General features: G+C 45.3%; 1 protein-coding gene across 1 annotated transcript in view; it reads left to right on the top strand.

The window, feature by feature from the left end:
• Nucleotides 1-21,625, top strand: part of NKX2-1 (NK2 homeobox 1) — a 74,345-nt gene that overhangs the window by 39,890 nt on the left and 12,830 nt on the right. Inside the window, exon 4 of the mRNA XM_029598975.1 lies at nt 6,188-6,300. The gene's annotated coding sequence lies outside the window, so the exon portion shown is untranslated. The remainder of the gene's footprint in view (nt 1-6,187; nt 6,301-21,625) is intronic.

The following is a 21,625-nucleotide window of genomic DNA, read 5'->3' as shown; positions in this document are numbered from 1 at the left end:
TTTTTTACATTACTCCCAAATCTATCCCTTTGAGTCTCGTGTCATGACTTCTTGTTCTAGAGCTTTCTTTTCACTAGAAAATGCTTCTCATATATTATTAATAGCTTTGAAGTCATTATCATGTTCATGTAAAATTTCAGTAACTGTGTTTCTTTTCCTAACAGTCAAAACAAAGCAAAATTATACAAGAAAAACGATGAATCTTGTTAATATATAGGAGGGCTTGCCAAACCTGTCCTGGGAACCCCCACAGCCGGTCAGGGGTTTCAGGATATCCACAATGGTTATGTATGAAATAAATCTGCATATCATGGAGACTCAGTATATGCCAATTTCTCTCTTGCATATTCATTGTGGATATCCCTAAAACCTGACTGGCTGTGGGGTCCCCAGGACAGGTTTGGGATGCCCTGATATACAATATCCTGTTTTATGTTTTTATTTTTAAATAGTTATTTTTATTTTATCATCTATTATGTTCATTAATTATTGCTGACTGTATCTGACATTTTGCTTTGGTGTGGGAGATATGCCTAGGCTGAAAAGGTTTAAGATTAGCCATTCAGTACTTTTAATCTTCACTCAGTCATGAGGAGTTTGGTTCACCAGCCAGGATAGGGTGAACATTAGGAAAGACTTTGGTTTTGCTGAATATAAACTGTTGTAAAATTAGCTATTTGGGTTAAAACATATTTGCCATGTAAGAGGAACACATCAGGGATTAGGCTAATGATCTAAACTCCAGCCTGGTCACACGTGCCATTTGGGTTGCTTCCCGAGCCTCTGGTCTGATTATGAGGTGGCAACAAACCTGGCACTGACAGGTAGAGCCTCATACACTTCAGTAGGTGTGCTTGTAACACTTTCACAAAAAATGGCTTTATACATGTTCCATATGCCTTTCCTAATTATTAAAGCTTTCCTGGCTTTCTTTCTGCTCAAATCACTTGTACTGTAAACAGCCAGTGCTGCTTTTCCACATGTTTTAGGGAGTAGCCCCTTTGAAAGCAGCCTTCTCCTCCTGGGAAAGTGTTCCAGTAAGGGTCATGACCCAGAGATGCACCTATCCTAACCTTGCCTACCTGCCTTTCACAATACAAGGCCCCGTCTTTGTCACATTTTCACATAGGTAATTTCATCCTTTTTCCTTTCCAAGACCATCCTTTCTACGTGACCATGACCCCCTGCTGCTCTTGACAGCTAGCAATATGCATGCAGTTGTAATGAAAAATGCACCCTATACTAAAATCTTCATGACTTGTAAACCATATTCAGGAAAACAGTTATGATACATTATAACCATCAAACATTGCCTTGCTCACTCACACAATCAGAAACCTTGATATAGATACATTATTTATTTATTTTATTTTAACTGGAATGACATTTTTGAGACCAAAGGTTAATAAGCACAGGGCCTGATTCACTAAGCTTTTTTCCCTTAGACACAGAATGGAAGAAAAGCTTTCCTGAATCAGACCCAGTGAAATACATGAATACATTCAAACATGAAAGGGGATAAAATTAAAAAAAAAAAAGTCCATGGTTGCAGAAAATAAAATAGGAATTATTTTTACATATCAAGCATTTTACATTTACATTTATTAAGATTTCTTAATTGCTTAATGCTTCAGTAGGTCTAAGTAATGTACAATAGGGACATACATAAAATACAATAATAAAATAAGAATAAAAAACATATCTACATTAAAATACAGAACCTAAAATAGATAAAAACTGAATAAAATCAACAATGTAAAGACTTAAACAGAAATGTTTTTAAAAGACCTCTAAAAGTTTTTAAGGACTCAAAAAGAAGAAAAGAAAAAGAGAAGAAAGAAAGATGAAAGAAGAAGAAGAAAACAGTCTGTGTGAATCAGTGTTTTTTGATTATTGAAAGAAGGGCTCCCAGTCATCATGAAATATATTCAGAATTTCATGTTTCTGCAGTCTTTTTCTCTATGGCGAGAGCAACTCCCAGACTCTGGTCAGCCAATCCGTGGATGGTGGGGAAGTTTTTTTTCCCCATGCTGAAACTAAGATGCTGTGAAGCCTGGTTATGGTTGCCTGTGTATCTGTGTGACCAACACTTATTGGTCAGGATAGGTCTCGCCAGCCTTGGGCTGTGCTCCATGCGGGTTCATTGATTAGTTGTGATTGCTTATTCCATAGTTGCTCTACTATGTTGCCTTTGCTCCTGAGTTTCTGGAGCTTTGCACAAGACCTTGTTTGCTATGTAATCCTGTACTTTATTTAATGGACCTTGTGATTTTTTTTGAACTCTGTGTTTCTGGGACTTGCTTGTCTTATTTTTGCCATGGACTGCTCACTGTACAGATTCAGTGAATAATAAAATAACCTTGTTCAGTTCCTTGTCTGGTTCTTATTCTGTTTGTGGCAGGTGTATGCCAGCCGTGAGCCTCAAGGATTTCTTTCCATGGTGGCTGCTCTTATCTCAGCCTACGGGTCCATGACAATTTCTGAGCAATGAAATATTATGCCTGGACTATACTGATAGTTCACGTTCTAAGTTTAGATCCAGCTTTGGATAGTCTGCTTTCTAGAGGCAATGTTGGAGTTTGCAATATTCACTCACAAATATGTAATATGTACTATATGGTTGCTCATTTTAAGGGAAAGCAGTCTTTGATTTTAGAGCTTGCGAGTCTAGATTAATGTTAAGAGCTTCCATTTTCTGAAATTAACCTTAAAGCACAGATCTTGCTATAAGATTCATTTCTTTCATAAGGTTAGGAAGAAAGATGTGTGGAGAAGTCACAAACATGGGGGCATTGTCAGCAAATAAATTGTATAACTTAGTTTCACACTAAAGGGCCTATACACTAATAGCAGTGGTTCTCAACCTTTTTTCTATCAGGGCACACCTGAGAGATGATGCTCACATTTGTGACACACTGACCATCATGGGACTAAATATAAACATATACTCTGCATCCACAGGAATCTCCCTGTGGAGAGCAGAACTAAGACATTTCCCTGTACAGCTCACCATGCAAAAAAGATATTCTGATTCTGGTGTCATCTCAATAACTACATTACAAACTCCCTCTCCTACCAGGTGTATTGTAAAATAATACAAAACCTGGAAAAAAAAATCAACAACAAACCCCACTCTGTACATGTTTATCAAACCTGCCATAGCAAACAGCACTAACTCAAAGTAATGAAACAGCAATAGCCCTACCCATGAAAAGGCAGCAGTTCACCACCAGTGCAATATCATATTGAGAAAATACAACAAATAAGACTGATACAAATCCCTACATGTTGTACCTCAGTCACACACATAAAGAATACAGACAGACCTACCTTCACCTAATATAGAATAAAGTACCATAAATTACAAATGCGGAAACAAAAACTGGAATGGAAACCCCAAGACCTTCTGCATTCAGTGCAAAACTGGAGAACTAGAAACAGAAATATATTTCCTCTTAGAGTAAGCAAAGTTCAAAGATAGAAGAAATGCATATTCTCAAAATTGACATATTATGACTCTTGTACCCTGTCACTCCCCTTCATGCCCCCATCATCCCTCACTTCTTCCAACTACTCAATCATCCCTTCACATGCTCATATCCCTGTTCAACATTTCCGACATCCCCCACTCCTGCATCCTCTTCCCTGTGCAGCCTCTCTCCCCTGCTCAACTCGCCCTGTCCTTCCCTCTCCCCTTCCCTACCTAGCATACCTCTGACCACTTCTTTCTCACCCCTTCCTGCTCAACATCCCCTGACCTCCCTTCTCCCCTAACCCAGCAGGCCCCACACCTACATCTCTCCCATCTCTCCTCCCTGCCCCGCAGCCTCAGCCCCTCTTTCCTCCACCTCTCCCTACCCAGCAAACCCAACCTCCTTTCTGCCAACCCCTCCTACCCAGCAGATGCTCCCAAGGCCTTCCTGCCCATCACATTTCCCCCTCCTCCTGGTTCTCAGCCAGCATAAGCTTTCAGTCAAATTCAGAGTGTCCCTCCTGCTTTACCAGCAGCAGATGAGAGCAAGAAGCACTGAGGAGAGGCAGCAGCAGCAGAAGTAGGCAGTGGATCTACAGAGCACGCACCTCTCTCCCTCATGCTCCTGCTTTCATATCCAGGCTCCATGGGGTGAAGACAGCATCAGCAGCCTCACTGCCAGGCAGAGGGAGATAAAGCTGGTGTCCTGCTGGGCCCATATGAACAGGAGTTGGTGATATCTCGCTCTGATCTGGGTGAAAGAGAAGGGAATAACCTCCCACTGGGCCAGGAAGAGGAGAAGGAAGCAAGACCAGCTTCCTTTCATACCCAATAAAGGAGAAATCAGCCAACTCCTGCCCAGATTGATGAGGAAAGAGCAGCCTTCTGCTGGGTCTGCGACACATTTCCATCACCTCGTGACACATTAGTGTGTCCCGACACACCTGTTCAGAACCACTGCACTATAGCATAGCAAGAAAACTAGATTGCATGCAATGCACTAACAGGCTAATTTAAAAATGAGTGCGCATGTACCCATACATGTACATATAGGTATGCAAAAAGAGATATTCTGGAATTTTAATACATGTGCGCACTTGAGCACTTATGATTTCAAATACGTCTATTGAGGTCACATGGTGTGATGGCGGAGTGAAGACGCGTCAATTCGCTACTCCAGGACCCCACTCCCCAATTTCACATAAATCGTAATGTTCGTGACCTGCTTGGCCAGTAATTCCTCCTGCTTTTCAACTTTTGGACAGTTCAGATTTTAATCACATTGAGTTTCTGTGTGTAGGCAGCCATATGGAGACTAAAGTCACTCGACAAGATAGAGAGAAAGCACAGCCTGGTGAAGGTAAAATGGCTGGTGAGAGCAGTATCTTGCTGTCCCTGAGTACGCCATTAGAAGGGGTGAGCGATATAGCTGCGGTGGTTGTGACAGCTCTGGAACACAAATTCAAAAAAATATTTAGCAAGTTTGTTGAGATGCATGCCCTGCTAGCCGATAACACGAAGCAGGTGAAAGGTGAATCGCACCTTAATGAAATGGATGACAATATGCACCCCCTGGAATCGGAACTTTTGGAACTTCAGGCTAAAAATGAAAAATCTGAGCTCAAACTGGAGGACTTAGAGAATCGATACCATAGAAACAAGCTTTGCTTAATTGGCTTGCTAGAACTTCTTGGAGACATGGCTTATGCAGGCTTTAGGTCTTGTCATTACATGTGGGTATTCTTGTGCTGAACGAGCATATCAGTTGGGGATGTGATCACTGACATTTAACAAGCCAAGGCCTGTGATTTTTAAGGTCCTTCATTTCCCATAAGGAAGACACATTACAGACATACTGAAAGAGCAGACAACTTGATTATAATGGGAAACAGGTACTACTCTTCTTGGATTTCTCGGCGGCTGTATCAGCTAAATGATGTGCTTTCTCAATAATATGTTCAAAGCTGGTGGGTCTACAAATTAAAATTGTGCTTCATTTTCCTGCTAAGCTGACGCTAACCTATAAAGAAGAAGTAAAGTTGTTTACATCGGTGGAAATGGCTCAGGCATTTTTGAACATTATTCAGGATAAGCCAGGAGAGCTGTGATTTTGGCACTCTGTGCTGTGTGTTTGGAGGGATTCCAGTAATCTGCTTAGGAACATAAAGGGTGATATCATGGGAGGGGTTTGTGTTGTTTTCTGAATGGCCTTTTGGTCCCCAAATATTTGTCTGCCCCTGGACATTGAACCAACAGTATGCTGATGAGGGGAATATGAATGAGAAACCATTATGGATGCTCTGGTAGCTATACCTTGTGACTGAGGCTGAATAACTGATCTTCCAGGACCCCTGGAGAAAAAGAATTCAGAACAGTTTCTTTGATTGCAGGAGCTCTGTGACTTGTGTGTGGGTGTTTTTCTTACTTTGTTCTCTTCATAAATTAGCTATTATTGGTATTAAAGCATTTTAAACTGTGATTAATGGGGAGTGGGATCCTCACATATATATTATGGTCCTGTTACCCATAGTCAGGTCAGGTGGTGTAGGGGTTAGATCATTTAGAAATGAGTGGGAATGGGGGAGAGGACGAGTTGGGAGGGGCCTTCAGGGTAGTGATGGGAAGGAAAGGGGGAATGCAAAAAGATACAGAATAGGAGTTTCTTTGAGTATGTCCATTGTAATGATGAGAACTTGTTTTTGCTGCTTGTTTCAGGATGCACATGATTGGGATCAGACCTAGACTGGGAGGCCCAAGCCATTTGAATGGCTGTGGGTGACTTCTTTTGTATATACATCGTTCACAGATGTTCCATGATGTCATCTGAGGTATGGTGTGGCAAATGGAATGTTGCGGGCATTGGGTCAGTGACCAAACAATTAAAAATTTTGTAAGCCCTACAATGCTTTAAAGTGCAAGTTGCATTTTTGCAAGAGACAAGACTTGACGAAAATGAACACAATAAGCTGAGAAGACAATGCATGGGTAAAGCTTGTTCAGCTCAATCCAACACTAAGAAGGTGGTTGCGGTGCTACTCTTGGAGAATGGGGATTCCTTCTCAGAGCAAGAGGTGATTGTGAACCCAGAGGGGTGATACTTGATTGAGGGGACTCTTTTTTTGAATGGTTGTTGCATTTTGTAATGTATATGCGCTAAATGTTTATGAACATGACATTTTTGTAAAATTGATACATTTATTGTTACCCTTTGCCAATGAGTGTATCTTCATGGTGGAGATTTCAATTGCATCCATGATGTGACTATGGATCTCTCTTCATCTTCTCTAGGTCAGCAGTCCAGAAAAACAAGGGATAGTGCACCTCTGTCAAAATCAAGATCTTGTGGATGCTTGGAAGGTTCTTCATCTGCTAGAATGAGAATACACTCATATATCCTGAGCACATAATTCACAATCCTGAAGTGATTATTTGTTAGTGCAAAGTGAAGCCTTTTCAGAGATTATGGAGGTTCACATTGGGCCCCTAGCAATATATGACCACACACCAGCATGGCTTGATCTTGGGGTTTATCATCTTGAGTACAGTAAGGACATAAGAAGTTGCCATACTGGGTCAGACCAAGGGTCCATCAAGCCCAGCATTCTGTTTCCAACAGTGGCCCATCCAGGTTACAAGTACCTGGCAAGTAGCCAAACATTAAGTAGATCCCGTGCTACTGATGCCAGTAATAGAAGTGGCTATTCCCTAAGTCAACTCAATTAATAGCAGTTAATGGACTTCTCCTCCAGGAACTTATCTAAACCTTTTTTAAACTCAGTCAGAGGAATTTGTTGCCAAAGTATGTGCCCTAACCACATCTGCTGACAACAAATTCCAGAGTCTTGGAGGTTTCCTAAGTATCTCTATAAAGATCAAGGATTCCATGAGTTCTTTGGGAAATGATGGGATGAATAATTGACTAATAATACTGAAAATCAGGAAGCCCCTTTCTTAATTTGGGAAATGGCCAAAGTGGTGTTGAAGGGCGATATTTCCTATACAGTGGCGAAGCAGAAAGCTATGATGAAAGAAATCTTTGCTTTAGAATCTCAATTACCACAAGATAAAAAGTGATATGAGAAGGTGCCTATAATGGCGCATAGTCATCAATTTCAGGACACACAAGCTATGCTGAATATCTTACTACATCAGAGAGCTAAAAAAGGCCTTAGGTATTAAAAATGTCATTTATTTCAACATGGTAATTAAATGGGAAGAACATTGGCCAATATCATGAAAAATTGGGGAGGATGAAAGTAGAGATCTGCATCGGGTGCTCGATCAATTTCGCTTTGGGTTCGTGTGGCCGCGGGAAAATCTCGTTTTCCCGCGGATCGGCATTTTTTTTTTCCGGCAAAAATCAGGGGAAAAGCGATCCTTTATCAATTTTACCAATATATGACAAATTAAGAAATATCGTACGATATTTTAATTCATCATAAAAACGATTCACATATAGCTGCTATTTGAAACTCCTCTGGAAAGATCGTAAATTCTCGGCCAGAAATTAGTGAAGTGTTTCGATCATTCTATCAGTCCTTATATGACATAGTACCTGTTAGAAGTACCTCTTGCGGGAGGGTCCTGTGGGTGGCTTCACTTACTTAGGCTGCCAACCCTGCTTCTGCCATTGCTGCAGCAGTTTGCCGCCATTCCACGGTACCGCCGCTCATGTTGGCATCCCCCCAGCTGTGCATGTGCTTGCCCCCACTGTAGTTCAGGGGCTCATGGCAGGAAAGCCCATGGCACCCTTGGATGATGTCATCTTTGGATGCCCTATAAAAGGGCTCTTCAGTCTCTGCATTGGGGTCTTGCAAAGTCCTCTGTGGTCTTCATTTATTTCAGCATCCTGGTCTTTTACCTGGTCCAGTGTCTTCAGCTACTGCCAGCATCCTGCCTGCATCCTGTGTCACAGTCTGTCTCAGCATTACGGTGTCTTTGGCCTTCAGGCCAGTCTTCTGCTCCAAGTCTTCAGAGTCCTGTTCCTGAGTACCTAAGTTTTGCTCCAGAGTCTGCGAGTTCCCGAGTCTGGCTCTGAATTCCAAAGTTCCAGTGCCTTATCATCTGAAGTCTTGGTCCAGCCATGGTTTGCCTGGTCCTTGCTCTTAGTCTTCACCTGGTCCCTTGTCTCACCTGGACTCCATCATGCTTGGAATCTGTGTCTTCAGCTTCAGCCTAGCCCATGCCTGGATATGCTTACCTGTCAGCAGCATTGACCACGGCCAGCCCCAGGATTTTGTCGGTCTCATCATGGTACAGGGGCTCATGCATATCTGTAGACTAAAAGGGCTTCTAGAGTGGCCAGAGGGCTACCCCTGGACACTGTGTTGGAGGCTGGGGTTCCTGACAGTACCTGTAAGGAAAGTGGCCCCTTGAGCTGAGACGAGGTTGTTGCCACCATCAAGGAGAGACCGTCGGTGATCTTCATAGTTGGGAGGCAGTTCTGAGGGATAGAGCCCAACAGGACCTTCACATATACCACCCCATATTCCCCGCGGGTTGAGCCCTTGGGTGCCGGGGCCAGCAGGACTTGGATGCAGGTCTCTCAGACAGCAAGTAGAAGACAGGTTCAATGTGTCAAGGGTCAAGACAGGCAGCAGGCTACAGGAGATAGAGGCCAGGCCGCGGTCTGGGCAGACAGCAGATGAGCAGGGACGGTGGACCAGACTGAAGATCAGGGCAAGCAGTGGACAAGCAGGAATGTTGGACCAGGCTGAAGATCAGGGCAGCCAGTGGACAAGCATGAATGTTGGACCAGGTTGAAGATCAGGGCAGGCAGTGGACAAGCAGGAATCAGTGAGACGAGCAAGGTCAGAGCCAGTAGATCAATCCGAGGGAGCAGAAATGATGAGGAGCTGGAACAGGACAAGGGCAGGAGCAGGAGCAGGATCTGGAGCAGGAGTCAGAAGAATCACAGGAACACGGGGGTCAGGATGCAGACAACACGCACTCACCAAGAGCTGGACCTGTTGCTGAGACATGGAAGTGGCAAGGCAGGGTATTTATACCTGCCTTGCCTGATGTCATTATCCCGGGCCACGGGGAACTTTCCAACCGTTGGCCCTTTAAATTGAGTCCATGCATGCGCACGCATGCCTAAGGAAGTTGGGGATGCAGCAGTGTCGGCGGTGTCGGGGCACCGTGAGCAGGTCGTAATGGCGGTGAACTGAGCCGGGACGCGGCAGCGGTGGAGGGATGCTGGAGCGGGCTTCCTGCCTGTGCAGGTGAGGAGACCCAGTCTGACTCCCCAAGGGTTGGGGTACCTAACAGTACCAGGAGATGCAAGGTAGATTAGGAATTTTGTAAGTACACTATAGTTACTTAAGTTAATGGATGTCCTATTAACTTGGTTAAATCAACCTATCCAATTACAAGAAGTCCAAGTGGAGATAACAAATGCAAAACTTTTGAAAGCGCCGAGCACTGATGGGTTCCTGCTAAATTTTACAAGCTCTTGAGTTTTAAAATATACCTTTTGCTAGGTAGGATGTTTGAGAGGTTATTTGAGCAAGGCCAATCTCTACTCACCAAATAAAGCTATAATAATGATCATCCTTAAGCCAGGTTGAGATGCATTATCTGCGGCTTCTTATCGACCTATATCCCTGTTAAACTTTGACCTGAAATTGCTAGCTAAAATCATGGTGGACAGGTTGGCTAAATTTTTTCTGGACCTGATTAATGACCTGCTAGAGGACTTAAATCCCACCATTTTTGTGTACCACTGAAACCTGGCTGAAAGAAAGAGATAATGTTCTCCTAAACAAAATTCATTTTCCTAGAGCTAAATGAAAAGGTGGGGGCTTATTAATAATTAGCAGAAAAGAACTTAAGCTTGTACCATACAAAATAGAGATTAATCCTTCCTATGAGGTAGCAATTCTTAAGTTGCCACAAATAAACATAGGACTGGTCTACTGTCCTCCAGAAATACTACAAAAAGATTGCTCACCACTGATTGACTTATTCACCAAGGTGTTTCTATCACCTGAATCTACATTAATTGTAGGATACTTTAACTTCCAGGTAGACAAAACACTAAGAACCTTAGCCTGTGAAATGTTTTTAGAAGCTATGGAAGCTCTGGGATGGTCACAATTTGTCTCGAAAGCCACTTATAAAGCTGTTCACACCAGTGGCGTAGCCAGAATTGATTTTTTGGGTGGGCACAAGGTTAACATGGGTGGGCTGTAGGCATGCAGGTCTACTAGTTGTTTTTTTACTGATAAATAATGCCAAATTATGCAGCATAGCATTCACATCTACGCCTAAGTATGAGGTTTACTTAATGATACAAACATAATTCATGGTGATTTGTGGTACTTTAGCCTTCTTATTATTACGATTTTATACACGGCTCCTACCTGTCCATAAATTTTGAGAGAGCGGTTGTGTTGCTTATATTTAAATTGCTAACATCTCAAAATATAGATATATATTTTTACCTTTGTTGTCTGACCTTTGTATTTTTCTAATCAGTTGGTCCTGGTCTCTTTTTCCCATTTTTTCCCTTATAGCTCATTTCCTAATTCCTTTTCAGTGTCTTTCTTCTATTACTGTCTTCTTCCCTTCCACACACACACACACACACACACATACACGCTTTCTCTCACAGACTCCCTCTCACACACTCAAGCTGTCACTCTCATATGCTCTCCCCCCCCCACAAGCTCACATTCAAGTTCTCACTTTCTCACCCCTCCCCAGGCTTATATTCTTATGCACACACAGACGCACATCCAGGCACCCATTCTCACCCACACACATAAACCCAGACTCCCATTCTCACCCACAAACCCATGCTCCCAGTCTCACCCACACATATTCAAGCTCCCATTCTCATCCATACATATACACATCTAAGGTACTATTCTCACCCACACATACACACATTCAAGCACCCATTCTTATCCACATATTCAAGCTTCCATTCTCACCCACCCACACAAACCCAGGCTCTCATTCTCACCCATATATACACACATTCAAGCTCCCATTCTCACCCACCCACAAATCCAGGCTCCCATTCTCAACCACACATACACACATTCGAGCTCCCATTCACCCACATATTCAAGCTTCCATTCTCACCCACATACACACCCAGGCTCCAGTTTTCACCCACACACACTCCCATTCTCATCCACACATACACATTCAAGCACGTGCACAGCTTCCGCTTTCTCCCCCAGAGCAGGAAGATCAGCTGCCTCTCCTGCTGCCACCGGCCTCCTGCTATCTTCTTCGGGCGTCGGGCCATACTGCCCGCCGAACTTCCTGTCGGGGGGGGGGGAGCGGAAGCGCAGCGCACAATGTCCGCTTTCTCCCCCCCCCCCCCCCAAGCAGGAAGCTCGGTGGGCCCGACGCCCGAAGATAGCAGGAGGCCGGTGGCAGCAGGAGAGGCAGCTGATCTTCCTGCTTTGGGGGAGAAAGCGGAAGCTGTGCGCGGCGCTTCCGCTCCCCCAAACAGGAAGTTCGGCGGGCCGTTTGGTCCGAAGATAGCAGGAGAACGGGTGGCAGCAGGAGAGGCAGCTGATCTTCCTGCATTGGGGGGAGGAAGCGGAAGCTGCGCGCGGCGCTTCCGCCCCCCCCCCCCGAACAGGAAGACCGGTTGGCCATACGGCCGCAGCAGCACTTCCCCACGTGTGCCGTGATGGCGCACGAGGCGTGGGTTCTCTTGTTCGCTGTCGCGGGGATGGGATCCCGCGACAGCCTTGCAGTTCCGGTGCTAGTTGGGTGGGCCTGGGTCTAAGTTGGGTGGGCACCTGCCCACCCAGGCCCACCCGTGGCTACGCCACTGGTTCACACTCTGGACCTAATATATGCGAATACCAGTAATTACCTAATCAATACTTTGCACATGATATTGCCCTGGTCTGATCACCAATTAATAAAGACAGAAATTGCCATCACCAACCAAATCCATAATAGTATAGATAATAAGCACATTTTTACCTTCAGGAAAAAGAGATGGAAATACTTGCTGAAGCAATAGAAAATAAACTCCATGATCTAAATCAACCTAATTCCACAACAGCTTTTGATTCCTGGGATAAAATTGTCAATGACATAGCTGAAAACCTTATCCCAGTCCAGACAAAAACTATTAACAAAGAAAGGAATAACTCCAAACATAATAAGCCCTGGTACAATGATGAATTAAGAAACACTAAATAGAACCTTAGAAAATTAGAGAAACAATGGAAGTGCTCATCTGCTGAATCCCTAGGAAAATATAAATCTTTCCTTACAAAATACCATATACTAACCAATAAAGCAAAAAAAGATTACAATGTTAAGCAGATTCATAGGGTTATATTTAATTCTAAACTGCTCTTTGAAGTTGTTAAAAATTTAATTAAAGACCTGACATCTTCCTTCTAGAAACTACAACTTCACAAAGGCCTCTTGCAATGAATATGCCACGGCATTCTTAGAAAAAATCAATACATTGCAAACACAGTTCCCTATCTGTTCTCCCACAAAAACACCTGAAGATTCTAATGGCATGGCTATGTGGTCCATGTTCGACAGAGAATCAAAACTGGAAATTAGTCAAATCATTACTAAAATTAAACCTACCATTCACCCACGTGACCCAATTCCAGGCAGTTCCTTGAAACAAGTACATGGAGTTATCACACAGACAATCACAACATTAGTTAACCTGTCTTTCTCAGAAGGAACTGTTCCAAATGGGTTAAAACAAGCTGTGATAAAGCCGATCCTAAAAAATATGAATGGTAGAACTGATGATTGGGACAACTATCGACCAATATCCAGTTTGTCTTTTCTTGCAAAAGTTCTTGAGAAAGCAGTGTTATCCCACTTATAAATCACCTGGAAAATCAAAATATTCTCTCTCCAAATCAATTTGGATATAGGAAACATCACTCAACAGAGACATTACTCCTTCATTAATGGACTTGGTTTTACGAGGGATTGATGCAGATAAATCTTATTGTCTTGTGCTAATTGACTTAACGGCCGCCTTCGACACTGTGGACCATAACCTGTTATGGCATCAGATGAAAAATATTGGAATCGATGGCAGGGTTCTCAGATGTTTCTCTTCATTTCTATCTAACAGAACATTCTAAGACAAACTGGGCAACCATATATCTGATACTTTCTAGTGTGATACAGGTGTCTCTCAAGGCTCAGCCCTATCAGCAATGCTCTTCAATATTTACTAGGGATGTGAATCGTTTTAGGACGATTAAAATTATCGTCCGATAATTTTAATATCGTCTTAAACCGTTATGGAACACAATACAATAGAGATTCTAACGATTTATCGTTATAAATCGTTAGAATCGTGAGCCGGCACACTAAAACCCCCTAAAACCCACCCCCGACCCTTTAAATTAAATCCCCCACCCTCCCGAACCCCCCCAAATGAGTTAAATAACCTGCGGGTCCAGCGGCGGTCCGGAACGGCAGCGGTCCGGAACGGGCTCCTGCTCCTGAATCTTGTTGTCTTCAGCCGGCGCCATTTTCCAAAATGGCGCCGAAAAATGGCGGCGGCCATAGACGAACACGATTGGATGGCAGGAGGTCCTTCCGGACCCCCGCTGGACTTTTGGCAAGTCTCGTGGGGTCAGGAGGCCCCCCACAAGCTGGCCAAAAGTTCCTGGAGGTCCAGCGGGGGTCAGGGAGCGATTTCCCGCCGCGAATCGTTTTCGTACGGAAAATGGCGCCGGCAGGAGATCGACTGCAGGAGGTCGTTCAGCGAGGCGCCGGAACCCTCGCTGAACGACCTCCTGCAGTCGATCTCCTGCCGGCGCCATTTTCCGTACGAAAACGATTCGCGGCGGGAAATCGCTCCCTGACCCCCGCTGGACCTCCAGGAACTTTTGGCCAGCTTGTGGGGGGCCTCCTGACCCCCACGAGACTTGCCAAAAGTCCAGCGGGGGTCCGGAAGGACCTCCTGCCGTCCAATCGTGTTCGTCTATGGCCGCCGCCATTTTTCGGCGCCATTTTGGAAAATGGCGCCGGCTGAAGACAACAAGATTCAGGAGCAGGAGCCCGTTCCGGACCGCTGCCGATCCGGACCGCCGCTGGACCCACAGGTTATTTAACTCATTTGGGGGGGGTTCGGGAGGGTGGGGGATTTAATTTAAAGGGTCGGGGGTGGGTTTTAGGGGGTTTTAATGTGCCGGTTTTGCGATTTTTAGATTTTTCACGATTTTTCACGATATTTTACCCCCCCAAACGGCAACAATACGATTCCCTCCCCCTCCCAGCCGAAATCGATCGTTAAGACGATCGAGGACACGATTCACATCCCTAATATTTACATGCTCCCTGTGTGTAAATTACTGACGAATCTAGGAACAACTTTCTTCTTTTATACTGACATACAGTTTTACATCCCACTCCCCAGATCATTTGAAAATACAGCTGTTATGACTCTTGCTTGCGGGCTTCCCCGCGAGCAGGCTTCTTACCGTCATGCTGTTCACTACTGCCCGATGCGGCCGGATGCCGCCGACATCGGGTCTTCTGTGCGGCTGGAGCCACGGACTCTGCCGCCCCTCGCCGCCCGGATGCTGTCCATCTCGCTCCTCTTCATGACTGGAGCCGCCGCCAACATCATTGTTATCTTCGTGGCTGGAGGCCGCAATCCCAGAGCCCACCTGGTGGCCAGAGCGGCCCCTGGATCCTCCTACAGCGGCAGGAGCCGCTGCTGATGTTGGGGCCTGCTCCTCGGCCCAGCCCTGCCTCAGCTATGCTGATGTCGGTTCAGGGCCGCTGTCCACGGTCATGCACAGCTTCCTGCTTCCTCTCTCTAGGCGCACCTCCGCGCCTCTCTTCAAGATTTAAAGGGCCCACGGCCGGATATGCCCTGGGCCCCACCTATGGACTGTTTCCTGTATCAGCACTATAAAAAGGGCTGCTCCTGCATTCCGTCTTTGCCTTGCATCGGAGTTACTTCACTCCTGGAGGTTCCGGCCCTCCGGCGCTCCGTCAGGTCCTTCGTGTTTCCTCGGAGCGCCATGTTTCGTCTGCTTCTTGTGCCATGTCTTCTTCGCCTGAGGTCCTCGTCCAGGTCTCCTGATGTCTTGTCGTCCGATGTCTCGCTTCTTGATGTTCCAGGTTCCTTGATGTCCTTCTCCTGTGCTCTTGAGCCTTCTGTTCTGCCGGCGCTTTGGTTTCCGAGTGACATGTCTTTGTCTTTGGAGTTGCCTGCAGTGGACTTATGTCCTGCGCTCCTGAGCCTTCCTGTGCTGCCAGCCCTTGTGGTTCTCTGGATGACACCGGCTCCGTCGTCGGGGTCCCGCCTCGGCTGGATTCCTTCTTGCGCTCGTCCCACTCTCCTTGTGGTCCATGACCAGCCTCCTCGGTCTGTATAGGGCGCGCAGTGGGACAGGGTGGTCCGCGACCAGCCCATTGGGTCCGCCCGTGAAGGTGGGCTGTGTAGGGCACCCTGAGAGACAGTGCCAATATCTGACCTCCCCAGCTTCTTGTCTTGTCTTGACTCTGCCAAGTTCCTCGCCTCCTCTGTGATGCCATCACATCAGTCCTTCATCTGTGATGTCTTCGCATCAGCCCTTGTTTATGATGTCTATGACTATGCCTCAGTCATAGTCTCAAGTCTTCGTATCACAAGGCCTCCGTCTGTCCTCATCCTCAGGCTGGCCTGCTGCTCCATGCCGATCCTAAGCAGCAGGTCCAAAAGGGCTTGGAACGTTTGGAGGACTGTTCATCTTCCAACATCATCTGGTTGGTTCTGGGAGCATGCAGGCCCAGTGGAGGATAAGACCGTGTCTCCGCCATGCTGGGACATGCCGCCAACCCTCAGTTCGGTCCTGGATCCATCTGGGGTCGGGCCGAGGCCCAAGGGCACACGAAAAACCCTTCTGTAACAGAATGCAAGGCCATGAGTCCGGCGAACATGTTCCGGCGATGGACCCGCCTTGTTCCTGGAGTTTGTCTTCAGAGTCTTCATTTGTGTTCCTGGACTTGTATTGGGACCTAAAATGTTTTTCAGGATTCTTGTCATGACCTGCTGGAGGCGCCAGCTGTCTGGATTTTATGACCTGCAGGAGGCGCCTGCACCCCAACTGGTTTGCTGGTTCTGGTTTCCCACCCTGGGTTCCCTTCCACAGGTCTTCCTGACGTTCTGTGGTTTCTTGTCTTGTTTATGCTTTTGGTTGTTGGTTTGTTTGTTTGTTTCTGCTGTTGGTTGTCTTGTTGCTCGTTTGTGCTGTCTTCCGTTTGTTGCTTGTTCGTGCTGTGTGCGGGTTTCGCTTGTTGTTCCCTGTTCACGTGCTCCCCGTTCTCGTGTTTCCCGTTCACGTGTTTCCCGTTCTTGTGTTTCCCTGTTCTCGTGTTCCCTGTTCCTGTGCTCCCTGTTCCCGTGCTCTCTGTTCACTTGCTCCCTCTTTTGTATTTTTTTTTATGTCGGTCACGTGTTCACTGTTCGAGTGGTCACTGTTCGCGTGGTCTCTGGTCGCGTGTTCACTGGTCGCGTGTTCTCTTGGTCTCGTGTTCTCTTTTCCTGTGTTTCTGCAGTTTCTTGCTTGTTTCATTTCTGTCCCCAGAATTACCAGCTTCCATTTTTTGGGCCCTTGAATACCCTCTGTTCGGTATGGACTGATACCTTCTTCCTCAAGCTGTTGACAGGAGGTTTGAGGGGTCTTTGAGAAGGGGGTACTGTTATGACTCCTGCCCATGGGCTTCCCCACGAGCAGGCTTCTTACTGTCATGCTGTTCACTGCTGCCCAATGCGACCAGATGCCACCGTCGTCGGGTCTTCTGTGCGGCTGGAGCCGCAGGCTATGCCGCCCCTTGCGGCCCGGATGCTGTCCATCTCACTCCTCTTCGTGGCTGGAGCCGCCGCCGACATCATTGTTATCTTCGCAGCTGGAGGCCGCAATCCCTGAACCCACCTGGCGGCCGGAGCCGCCCCTGGATCCTCCTACAGCAGCAGGAGCCGCTGCTGATGTCAGGGCCTGCTCCTCGGCCCAGCCCTGCCTTAGCTACGCTGACGTCAGTGCAGGGCCGCTGTCCATGGTTCTGCACAGCTTCCTGCTTCCTCTCTCTAGGCGTGCAGCCGTAGCTCTCTTCAAGATTTAAAGGGCCCACGGCCGGATATACCCTGGGCCCCATCTATGGACTGTTTCCTGTATCAGCCCTATAAAAGGGCTGTTCCTGCATTCCGTCTTTGCCTTGCATTGGAGTTACTTCACTCCTGGAGGTTCCGGCCCTCCAGCGCTCCGTGAGGTCCTTTGTGTTTCCTCGTTGGAGCTCCATGTTTTGTCTGCTTCTTGTGCCATGTCTTCTTTGCCTGAGGTCCTTGTCCAGGTCTCCTGATGTCTCGTTGTCCGATATCTCGCTTCCTGATGTTCCAGGTTCCTTGATGTCCTTCTCCTGTGCTCTTGAGCCTTCTGTTCTGCCGGTGCTTTGGTTCTCCGAGTGACGCGCCTTCGTCTTTGGAGTTGCCTGCAGTGGACTTGTGTCCTGCGCTCCTGAGCCTTCCTGTCCTGCCAGCCCTTGTGGTTCTCCGGATGACACCGCCTCCATCGTCGGGGTCCCGCCTCGGCTGAATTCCTTCCGGCGCTCGTCCCGCTCTCTTCGTGGTCTGTGACCAGCCTCCTCGGGCTGTGTAGGGCGTGCAGTGGGACAGGGTGGTCCACGACCAGCCCATTGGGTCCACCCATGAAGGTGGACTGTGTGGCGCCCTGAGAGACAGTGCCAATGTCTGACTTCCCCAGCTTCTTGTCTTGTCTTGACTCTGCCAAGTTCCTTGCCTCCTCTGTGATGCCGTCGCATCAATCCTTCGTCTGTGATGCTGTCACATCAGTCCTTTGTCTGTGATGTCTTCGCATCAACCCTCGTTTGTGATGTCTTCACCTGAGTCATAGTCTCAGTCTTTGTGTCACAAGGCCTCCGTCTGCCCTCATCCTCAGGCCGGTCTGCTGCTCCATGCCGATCCTAAGCAGCAGGTCCGAAAGGGCTTGGAACGGTCGGAGAACTGTTCATCTACTAACATCATCTGGTTGGTTCTGGGAGCATGCAGGCCCGGTGGAGGGTAAGACCATGTCTCCGCCATGCTGGGACACGCCGCCAACCCTCGGTTTGGTCCTGGATCCATCTGGGGTCGGGCCGAGGCCCAAGGGCACATGAAAAACCCTTCTGTAACAATAGCTTTGTTACTCTCCACCTATATGAAAGGAATGCAACAAGAACTTTCGCAACTTAAATTAACATTAAACCCAAAAAAGACTAAAATCATTTGGCTGAGTAGAAACTCATCGATAGTTAAACTACCTGCCCTAAACCTGGGTAATTTTCAAATTAACACCTCAAATTAAGCATGGGATTTAGGAATACAGCTAGATGAGAACCTTACAATGAAAATACACATCAGTAAATTAATCAAGACAGGTTACGCAAGTTGCGTATACTTCATTGGTTGAAACCATTATTAACTTTTCATGACTTCCATACTGTACTGCAACTTTAATTTTCTCAAACCTAGACTACTGTAACATCTTACAACTGGAACTTCCAGCATGTCACTTAAAACTACTACAGCTATTACAAAATACTGCAGCAAGACTCTTAATAGGATTTAGGAAATATGATGACATTACACCCTCCCTGATGTCACTGCATTGATTACCAGTACATAAGAACATAAGAACATTCAGAATCTACTATAAAGCATTAATGATAATATTCAACATCATTCATTCCAAAAATACTGGCTTGTGAGGAGTGACACTACAACCATACAATCTACAATGAACACTAAGATCTCAAAATAAAGGACTATTGACTATTCCCACATATGGAGCACACATCTGACGCAGATAAGTGTAACAAATCATTGTTTGTTTGTTGAGTTATAACTATGAATGTAAATCATTGCGATCTATACATGGAACAACGGAATATAAAATGTATAAATAAATAAATACATAAATAAATAGTGGATGATCAAGTAGGCTTTGTAAAGGACAGGTGCCCAACAATGAATGTGCAGAAAATCCTCATGTCTGCGGGTACTAGTAAAGGGAAACAGTTGCCTTTGATGCTCTTGAGTCTGGATGCGGACAAGGCCTTTGATAAGTTGGACTAGGTATTTATGTGGGAAACTCTGAAGGCTTTTGGCATCAAAGGATTATTCATCCAAGTGATCCAGGCTCTGTATCATGAACTACAAGTAATAGTGTTGACCAATGGCATGCAGTCATGGCTTATTCACCTTCATCGAGGAACATGACAAGAATGCCCCTTATCGCTACTTTTGTTTATTTTATTTCTTGAACCATTGTTACAGAGGATCAGGGATAATGATAAGATCATGGGCGACTCGATGGGTGCGGAAGCAGGCACTGCTATTAAGCAAGTAGCATTTGTGAATGATATATTATTGCATGTTGCAGAGCCGGTGGGTTCCTTGGCAGCATTGCTGGAAGAGATTAACCTAGCAGGATTCAAGTTAAATTTGGACAAGTCCGTTGTGTTACCGGTACAGGAAGTGGTTGAACAATTATGGGGATCTGGGTTTCCAATGTGCTGGGCTGATTACTCTTTTATGTATCTGGGAATATTATTGCAAAGAGATCCTGCACAGAAAAAGCTAATTTCCAAGAGCTGTTTAGAGTTATAAAAACTTTATTACTTGCAAGGGCTGATTTACCGCTCTCTTTGATTGGCAAGGTCAATTTATTTCAAATGATGATATTCCCCAAATGGTTATATTTGTTTCAGACAGTCCTCATGTGTCTTCTGAAATGGGACTTGTGGAAAATTGAGGAACTGATTCAGACTTATCTATGGAAGGGGAAGAAGTCTAGAATTGAGTTGACAAAATTGTATGGGACATGGGAAATAGAGGGAGTGGGTTTGGCGAACTTGAAAAGGTACAGTTTAGCCTGTTACTTGTATCATGTAGGTGACTGGATGTTGGATACAAATTATTATACCCCTATAAGGTTAGGGAAAGCCTCTCTCTTGCCATTAAACTTGTGTTATGTGATCCCCAAAATGCCAGCGGTACTGCTGATGTATCTTAGGGATAGCCCCTTGATGATGACTGCATTGAAAGCATGCAAATATTTAACTCTACATTACAATTGCAGAGCAAGATTTCACAATTTTACCTTTTCAAAGAAATGTAGACTTCACACTGTGTCATCATGGGAGAATATTTCATCACTGGGAAACCAAAGGACTTAAGATATTGGGGCAATTTTTGAGAGGAGACCCTGTTCATTTCAGGAATTGCAACAAGATTTTGAGAAAGACTGTAATCATTTTTTTGCTTACCTACAAGCGAGACACTATATTCAGTCCCTAGAAGTAAAGGATTTGAATTGTGAGCATAGGGACTGGATAGAGGAGTTATTTGATTTTGAGGATCCCTCTAGATACATGGTCTCTTTTTTACATAGATTCCTGGTTGGGAAACGTAATCCTCCAAAGAGCTGAAACTTAATGCAGAACTGTAACCAGGAATAAATATGACTATTGATACATCCTTGTACAGTAAGTGTTTCAAGCGGATTAGGTCTGTCTTTTGCAATGTATTTTTATGTGAGACAGTAAACATTTTTGAGGAGATTTTATTTGCCTCAAGAGATGGCTTATAAAGTCAAGATTTCATTGTCTGCTCAATGTATTAAATGTCATCTAGAAATAAGATCTCTGAGACAGTTTTTGGCCTTTCTACGATCCAGAAGTTCTGCAAACAGCTAATAATGTATATCAAGGAAGTGACAGACATATGGCTACTGGTTGAGGCACCTGTGCTTCTTTTTGAAGGCTTTCAGAACCTTTGTAGCGGGGACTGGTTTACCAAGCGCTGGGTTTGTAAGGTACTTCTATAGGCCAAGAAGGTATTCTTGCAGTGTTAGTTGTTGGATCATCTTCCATTTATAACACAATGGAGAAATTTGTACATCAAACATATCTTTGAGAAGTATATTGAAAAAGCTGATGTTTCAAGGAAGAAGAAGGAGTTTCTTTTAGTTTGGGACATGCATATACAATTGCTGTTACATAAGGCTCGTAGCTTGCCCCTGAACACATTTTTAATAGCCTGATGTTGATAGATTCTGCTCATTTTTTTAAATTACATGTATGATGGTCATTTCAATGGATAGATTCTCTATGTTCATGTTTACATGGAGGTTTGGG

Source organism: Rhinatrema bivittatum, chromosome 4 (genome assembly GCF_901001135.1).
Source record: "Rhinatrema bivittatum chromosome 4, aRhiBiv1.1, whole genome shotgun sequence".
Lineage (NCBI taxonomy): Eukaryota > Metazoa > Chordata > Amphibia > Gymnophiona > Rhinatrematidae > Rhinatrema > Rhinatrema bivittatum.
This window is presented reverse-complemented; position numbering and strand designations above follow the sequence as displayed.